At 38.8% G+C, this 8,165-nt stretch overlaps 1 long non-coding RNA gene across 2 annotated transcripts; it reads left to right on the forward strand.

The window, feature by feature from the left end:
* The first annotated feature begins 591 nt into the window (after nucleotides 1-591).
* Nucleotides 592-7,604, forward strand: LOC128282527 (uncharacterized). 2 transcript variants are annotated; one of them, XR_008272825.1, is made up of 3 exons: nucleotides 592-711; nucleotides 6,431-6,472; nucleotides 7,360-7,604. It is a non-coding gene; the product is annotated as an uncharacterized LOC128282527 (long non-coding RNA). The 2 variants fall into 2 exon arrangements; XR_008272823.1 differs by lacking the exon at nucleotides 592-711 and adding an exon at nucleotides 2,353-2,369.
* Nucleotides 7,605-8,165: the final 561 nt, after the last annotated feature.

Raw genomic sequence — 8,165 nt, forward strand, 5'->3', positions numbered from 1 at the left:
AATGATGAAATGGAGATTATACTTAAGTAAAATCATAGATATGTGATGATTGTTTAGTGATATACATGTTTAAAAAAAAACATGCATGCAAGTTATGTGTGAAAGAGTGATTTGGTAATAAATCTGCTTGGGACAGCATCAGTAACGTGACTTTGGAAAATCACCATAAATTGTGGGAGATGAATTAGAAGCTGAATAAATTATGTAATTAAAGCTTAATGAGTCTAATTTTAAATGGAATAAACGAGAACATATTTTGAATTCTGTACAATGAGAAATTTGATTCGTAATGAAGAGTGGTCAGATTAGTCAAACAGTGAAACATGCGGAACTTTGAGAAAAATCTGGTATTGATTGGCCAAACCAAAAATTCTGAAACTTTTATGGATATAATATATATGAGTGTATTTTCAGGGAAAATTAACGGCACTCGATTTGGAGTTTCGTAGCTCCAGTTATAAATGATTTAGTGACTGTTGCTCAGGAAGACAGCTTGCAGTGAAATTATGATTACGTGGTAAACATTGACAAAAATTTGTTAGTGAGTTGCTTATTGATTTCTTATAAGCTTACTATGATCTGTAGGTGTGGTTGGTCGAATATTGTAAGGGGTTAATACGTAGTTTGTATTTGAATAGTTAGATTAACGTGTTAGTAAACCAATTGTAGGCGGTTCGTGTGTGGATCTCGTCAGCATATCGTCGCAAACAGGTGTGTAACTAACACCCTCTTTCTTAGTCTAGATCGGCAAAAGCCAAAAAGCCGAAATGCCGAAAACCGGTATTTTGTAGATTTGCGAGTGTGCGAATGCTCGTGAGGTAAATCGATTAATGTTTTTGGTAAGCTGCAATGTTTGGACTGCAAAGTGCATGATTTCTGTGCCCTCGATATTTTTGGGCTTAATGGGCCAAAATTGGAATGATGGGCCAACGGGCCCAATTCGGTAAGAACCCTCGGTACGTGATTATGTTAGTACGTGAAAAGTAGGAATATGCATGAAAAACCCTAAAATAGATAAATTACTGAAATACCTTTAAAAGTGGAAAATTTACAGTTTTACCTCTAGTAGATAAATTACCGAAATACCCTTAGGGTTAAATTGACCTAAATGCTTGTTTGACTGTTGTTATTTACTGCATGCCATGTTATTATCTGATGCATGGGATTGGGATATTGACGGAGGAAGTACTGAAAGTGGCTTGTCCACATACTGGAGGCTTTGCCTCAATTTAGTGTTAACTGAACAGCAAGGCTGCAATTATGGAGTGTTGGGCTGGGTGGGTTAAGCTATTCCCCACATGGAGTGTATGGCTGGTACGGGTGGAGTGTAGTGGTTGGTGGGTCGAGTAGTCTCCCCAAATGGGCTTGCATATGTTTATTGATGTTGCATGTATTTTGAAATAGGCCTATGGGCCATACTGTTATCTGAATAAGGGGCTAAGGCCCAGTTTATTGTAATCTGAAAAGGGCCCTAGCCCAGTATCACTGTTACCTGAATGGGCTTAGGACCAATGGGCTTGAGCTGGTTTGGGCTTTGAATGGGTTTTCCTTACACACTGAGTTTCCCCAAACTCACCCCTTTTATTTTCATCCACGTAGGAAATCCCCAACCATAGTGGGCTTGGAGTCGTGAGGGAATTGGAGTGGCCACCCGCTCGAAAGTTTGATTTTCTTCCGTGAACTGGACATCCTTTTATTTACGTTTGAAGTTTTGGGCTTTTAAATGTAATAAGGCCGCTTAATTATTTTTGATGGTTTTAATATGTATTACTAAGATAGGTAATACTTATTTTAACTGTTGAAATTGGATAGCTTTAGGCGTTTTCAAAAACAACAATTGATTTCAAAATAACACGACAACAAGCAAAGCTTCCGCAATGAAAGTATTTTCCAAAATTAATCACTTTTCCTAAAATGACTTAATCAAATCAGTTTCCTAGAAATATCCATGACGTTAAGGTGTGGCAATGGCGGTATGCATGTCTAGGATTGGATCCGAAGGAGATTGGTACTTAGCGATCCGATGGACTCACCACCTCTTTTCCGGTTTCCTACCGGTGCACACTTCCATTCACTTTAACCTTTAATGAATTAATCTTTTGAACATCAAGTACGATTTTCTGGACTTAGAATGGAATTTTTTTTTAACATTTTTGATGTGGCATGTCGGATCCGGCCATAATTTCTGGGCCGGGTTTGGGGTGCTACATTTAGTGGTATCAGAGCCTAGGTTGCAACAACTCGACTGTGGAATGGGTTTACAAAAATAAAGATTTTCGAAAACGAAAATTTTTTAAATAATACGAAAAACTCGATTTTCAAAATTTAGATCTTTAGAAGGTGGCATTCCGAATCTCCGGCTCAAGTCTGTAAGTATTACTCTGAACTCTTCTGAATATTTTTCTGACTTATCTGTTCAGATTGAAATCTGCTAGGATACTCTAGATAGGATGATACTGAAACCATAGGAAAATCTGATAAGAGACTGAAACTGTAGCTAGACTTCGATTCTGCGAAAACAAACTTTGAATTACTGTCTGATTCATAAAACATCTGTAATAAACACTGGAATATTGAATTGATGCATAAAAATTCGTAATCAAGATAAATTGATATGAGTACGAGAGCTACTCGGAGAAGAGGCCGTGGTCGAGGCCGAGGTAGTACTCAAGCTGGATCTTCGTCTTCTGAACACATACCCACTGGAGTTGCACGACCACCACCGATGGATGAGAATGGGTCGTATGATAGGGCCGCCGAGGATGATGCCCTGTCACAGGCAATGCTTCGTGTTCTGGAAAGGGTTGTCGGGACAAGTTCGGGCAACGGAATTCGAGGATCGATTTCTAAACGACTCTGGGCCAACGGAGCGGAGATCTTTAGGGGTGTGTCTGGTATCGCCTCGAATGTGGCAGAATATTGGTTGGAGGCCACAGAACGGATTATGGACAACTTGGACTGCTCTAAGGAGATTGTGAGTGGGGTATCTATACTAAGTCCTTTGGGTCACTCTGTTAAGGTAGACAAACTGTATAGAGATGTACCCTTAGAAACTAAAGGTAAGATTTTCCCTGGAGATCTGATAGAGTTACCGTTTGGAGAGTTTGATCTCATTTTGGGAATGGACTGGCTTGTTAAGGATAAAGCGACTCTGGACTGTGCTGCTAAACGAATGGTGTTAAGGACCACAAAGGATGAGGAGGTTATAGTGATAGGTGAGTGAAGGGATTATTTGTCCAATGTGGTGTCGGCTTTAAGAGCCGAAAAGTGGATTCGGAAAGGTTGTGAGGCCTATTTGGCATTTGTAAATCAGTCAGAAGAGGAGGGACTGACAGTGGATAAGGTTAGGACCGTAAAGGAGTTCCAAGATGTTTTTTCGGAGGAGCTTCCAGGATTGCCTCCGAATCGAGAAGTTGAGTTTGGAATAAACTTGTTGCCTGGAACGGCGCCCGTGTCCATTGCACCGTATAGGATGTCACCGAAGGAGTTAGTAGAGTTAAATGCTCAAATTCAAGAGTTGTTGGATAGGGGCTTTATTAGGCCAAGCGTGTCTTCATGGGGAGCACCAGTGCTATTCGTGAAGAAGAAGGATGGTACAATGCGGATGTGCATTGATTATCGCCAGTTGAACAAACTGACAATTAAGAATAAGTATCCACTTCCAAGGATTGACGATCTGTTTGACCAGCTTAGAGGGGCTTCTGTATTTTCTAAGATCGACCTCCGATCTGGATATCATCAGTTAAGGGTCAAGGAGGCGAATATCCATAAGACGGCATTCAGGACTCGGTATGGTCATTACGAGTTTTGGTTATGTCATTTGACTGATTTAACGCCCTGCAGCATTTATGGATCTCGATGAATCGGTGTTCCAACCATTTTGGATCAGTTCAGTAGTCGTCTTTATTGACGATATCCTGGTATATTCTGAAACTGAAACGAAACATGATGAGCATCTCCGTATAGTGCTGTAAGTATTAAGGGAGAAGGAACTCTTTGCGAAGTTCAGCAAGTGTGAATTTTGGTTGAGGGAGGTAACCTTCTTAGGACATGTGGTCTCTGCTGAGGGGATTAAGGTGGACTCTCGGAAAATTGAAGCGATTTTGGAGTGGAAGCCGCCTAGGTCAGTGTCAGAAATACGGAGTTTTCTAGGACTGGCAGAATACTACAGAAGGTTTGTGAAAGGTTTTTCTGTGATGGCAGCACCTCTGACAAAACATATAAGGAAAGGAGTACCGTTTGTATAGACTAAGAAACAGCAGGAAGCTTTTGAGAAGTTAAAGAAAGTTCTGACTGAAGCACTTGTGTTAATTCAGCCGGAGTCTGGGAATGATTTTTCTATGTACAGTGACGCATCACACGTGGGTTTGGGCTGCGTGTTAATGCAAGAGGGTAAGGTGGTTGCATATGCATCACGATAGCTTAAGCCTCATGAAGGAAACTATTTGACTCATGATTTAGAGTTGGCAGCAGTGATATTTGCACTTAAGATTTGGAGACATTACTTGTACGGAGAAAGGTGTATTATATACACTGACCATAAGAGTCTTAAGTATTTGTTGACTCAGAAGGAGCTGAACCTTAGGCAAAGGAGATGGATTGAGTTGCTTAAGGATTATGACTGTTCGATTGAGTACCACCCAAGCAAGGCTAATGTGGTAGCCGATGCTCTAAGTTGTAGAGCTGTATCTGATCTGAGAGCAATGTTTGCTCGTTTGAGTCTGTATGATGATGGAAGTCTGTTGGCTCAGTTGCAAGTGAAGCCAACCTGGGTGGATCAGATTAAGAAAAAAAACAGTTGAACGATGAGTCTTTGGTCGCTCGTTTTCAACAAGTTAAGGAAGGGGAAACTTCTGAGTTTGGGAGCCAGAAGAGACGATGCAACAACAATACCCTCATCTGTTTGGATTAGGTAAATTTCGAGGACGAAATTTCTTTAAGGAGGGTAGAGTTGTAACGCCCCAATTTTCGGGAATTCTGTGAATGTTGGCAAAATTTCATGCTTTAATTTTGTCATTTGTGAGTGAAATTATGAAATAGGACCTATGTGAAAATGTTTGAAAATTCTATAGGCTAAATTGAAGTGACCAAATAAATAGGAGTGCAAAATAGGAGGATTTGCATGACAAACCTCTCATTTTACATGAAGTGGCCAGCCATCATGTTGTTGTAGACAAAATGTGCACTTGATATCCATAATTTATGGTACAAATTGATACAAATTGATAATAGGTTAGGTAAATGTTCCATGATAATAGGTTAGGTAAATGTTCCATGATAATGGGTTAGGTAAATGTTTCATGATAATGGGTTAGGTAAATGTTTCATGATAAGAATTTCATGTCTTTTGTATTAAAGAATTAAATGGATGAAATATGAAGTTTTATTAAAAGAAAAAGGGGTGAAAAGAACAAAGTTTTGTCCATCTTTGTTCATCATAGCTGAAAGTTAGAGAAGAGAAAGGAGAGGAGAAAGATCTTGAATGTTCGGTCACTTGGGGAAGAAAATTGAAGGTAAATTCATAGTAGTTTGCTTCTATCTTGATGTTCATGAGTTCTTCTTATTCTAGCTTAACTCTTGAAGCATATTTTGGATTTTGGTTGTGTTGTGAGCATTTGGTCATGAATTAAAATGAACGAAATGGTTGTTGTTTCATATTCTGTTGATGAAAAATGGAAGATATGTGAAGTTGAGCCAAACAAATGAGAATGCATGTGCTTAGATGCTAAGGGGAAAAATTGGCTAATATGTTGTGCTTTAAAAGGATGAAATGGAGATTATACTTAAGTAAAATCATAGATATGTGATGATTGTTTAGTGATATACATGTTTAAAAAAAAACATGCATGCAAGTTATGTGTGAAAGAGTGATTTGGTAATAAATCTGCTTGGGACAGCATCAGTAACGTGACTTTGGAAAATCACCATAAATTGTGGGAGATGAATTAGAAGCTGAATAAATTATGTAATTAAAGCTTAAGGAGTCTAGTTTCAAATGGAATAAACGAGAACATATTTTGAATTCTGTACAATGAGAAATTTGATTCATAATGAAGAGTGGTCAGATTAGTCAAACAGTGAAACATGCAAAACTTTGAGAAAAATCTGGTATTGATTGGCCAAACCAAAAATTCTGAAACTTTTATGGATATAATATATATGAGTGTATTTTCAGGGAAAATTAACGGCACTCGATTTGGAGTTTCGTAGCTCCAGTTATAAATGATTTAGTGACTGTTGCTCAGGAAGACAGCTTGCAGTGAAATTATGATTACGTGGTAAACATTGACAAAAATTTGTTAGTGAGTTGCTTATTGATTTCTTATAAGCTTACTATGATCTGTAGGTGTGGTTGGTCGAATATTGTAAGGGGTTAATACGTAGTTTGTATTTGAATAGTTAGATTAACGTGTTAGTAAACCAATTGTAGGCGGTTCGTGTGTGGATCTCGTCAGCATATCGTCGCAAACAGGTGTGTAACTAACACCCTCTTTCTTAGTCTAGATCGGCAAAAGCCAAAAAGCCGAAATGCAGAAAACCGGTATTTTGTAGATTTGCGAGTGTGAGAATGCTCGTGAGGTAAATCGATTAATGTTTTTGGTAAGCTGCAATGTTTGGACTGCAAAGTGCATGATTTCTGTGCCCTCGATATTTTTGGGCTTAATGGGCCAAAATTGGAATGATGGGCCAACGAGCCCAATTCGGTAAGAACCCTCGGTACGTGATTATGTTAGTACGTGAAAAGTAGGAATATGCATGAAAAACCCTAAAATAGATAAATTACTGAAATACCTTTAAAAGTGGAAAATTTACAGTTTTACCTCTAGTAGATAAATTACTGAAATACCCTTAGGGTTAAATTGACCTAAATGCTTGTTTGACTGTTGTTATTTACTGCATGCCATGTTATTATCTGATGCATGGGATTGGGATATTGACGGAGGAAGTACTGAAAGTGGCTTGTCCACACTTTGGAGGCTTTGCCTCAATTTATCGATAACTGAGCAAAGAAGGTCGCAATTATGGAGTGTTAAATGGGTGGGTTAAGCTATTCCCACATGGAGTGTATGGCTGGTACGGGTGGAGTGTAGTGGTTGGTGGGTCGAGTAGTCTCCCCAAATAGGCTTGCATATGTTTATTGATGTTGCATGTATTTTGAAATAGGCCTATGGGCCATACTGTTATCTGAATAAGGGGCTAAGGCCTAGTTTATTGTAATCTGAAAAGGGCCCTAGCCCAGTATCACTGTTACCTGAATGGGCTTAGGCCCAATGGGCTTGAGCTGGTTTGGGCTTTGAATGGGTTTTCCTTACACACTGAGTTTCCCCAAACTCACCCCTTTTATTTTCATCCACGTAGGAAATCCCCAACCATAGTGGGCTTGGAGCTGTGAGGGAATTCGGAGTGGCCACCCGTTCTGAAAGTTTGATTTTCTTCTGGTGAACTGGACATCCTTTTATTTACGTTTGAAGTTTTTGGGCTTTTAAATGTAATAAGGCCGCTTAATTATTTTTGATGGTTTTAATATGTATTACTAAGATAGGTAATACTTATTTTAACTGTTGAAATTGGATAGCTTTAGGGCGCGTTTTCAAAAACAACAATTGATTTCAAAATAACACGACAACAAGCAAAGCTTCCGTAATGAAAGTATTTTCCAAAATTAATCACTTTTCCTAAAATGACTTAATCAAATCGGTTTCCTAGAAATATCCATGACGTTAAGGTGTGGCAATGGCGGTATGCATGTCTAGGATTGGATCCGAAGGAAATTGGTACTTAGCGATCAGATGGACTCACCACCTCTTTCCGGTTTCCTACCGGTGCATGACTTCCATTCACTTTAACCTTTAATGAATTAATCTTTTGAACATCAAGTACGATTTTCGGACTTAGAATGGAATTTTTTAACATTTTGATGTGGCATGTCGGATCCGCCATAATTTCGGGCGGGTTTGGGGTGCTACATTTAGTGGTATCGAGCCTAGGTTGCAACAACTCATTGTGGAATGGGTTTACAAAAATAAAGATTTTCAAAACGAAAATTTTTTAAATAATCTGAAAACTCGATTTTCAAAATTTAGATCTTTAGAAGGTGGCATTCCAAATCTCCGGCTCAAGTCTGTAAGTATTACTCGAACTCTTACGAATATTTTTCCGACTTA

Source organism: Gossypium arboreum, chromosome 10 (assembly GCF_025698485.1).
Source record: "Gossypium arboreum isolate Shixiya-1 chromosome 10, ASM2569848v2, whole genome shotgun sequence".
Classification (NCBI taxonomy): Eukaryota; Viridiplantae; Streptophyta; class Magnoliopsida; order Malvales; family Malvaceae; genus Gossypium; species Gossypium arboreum.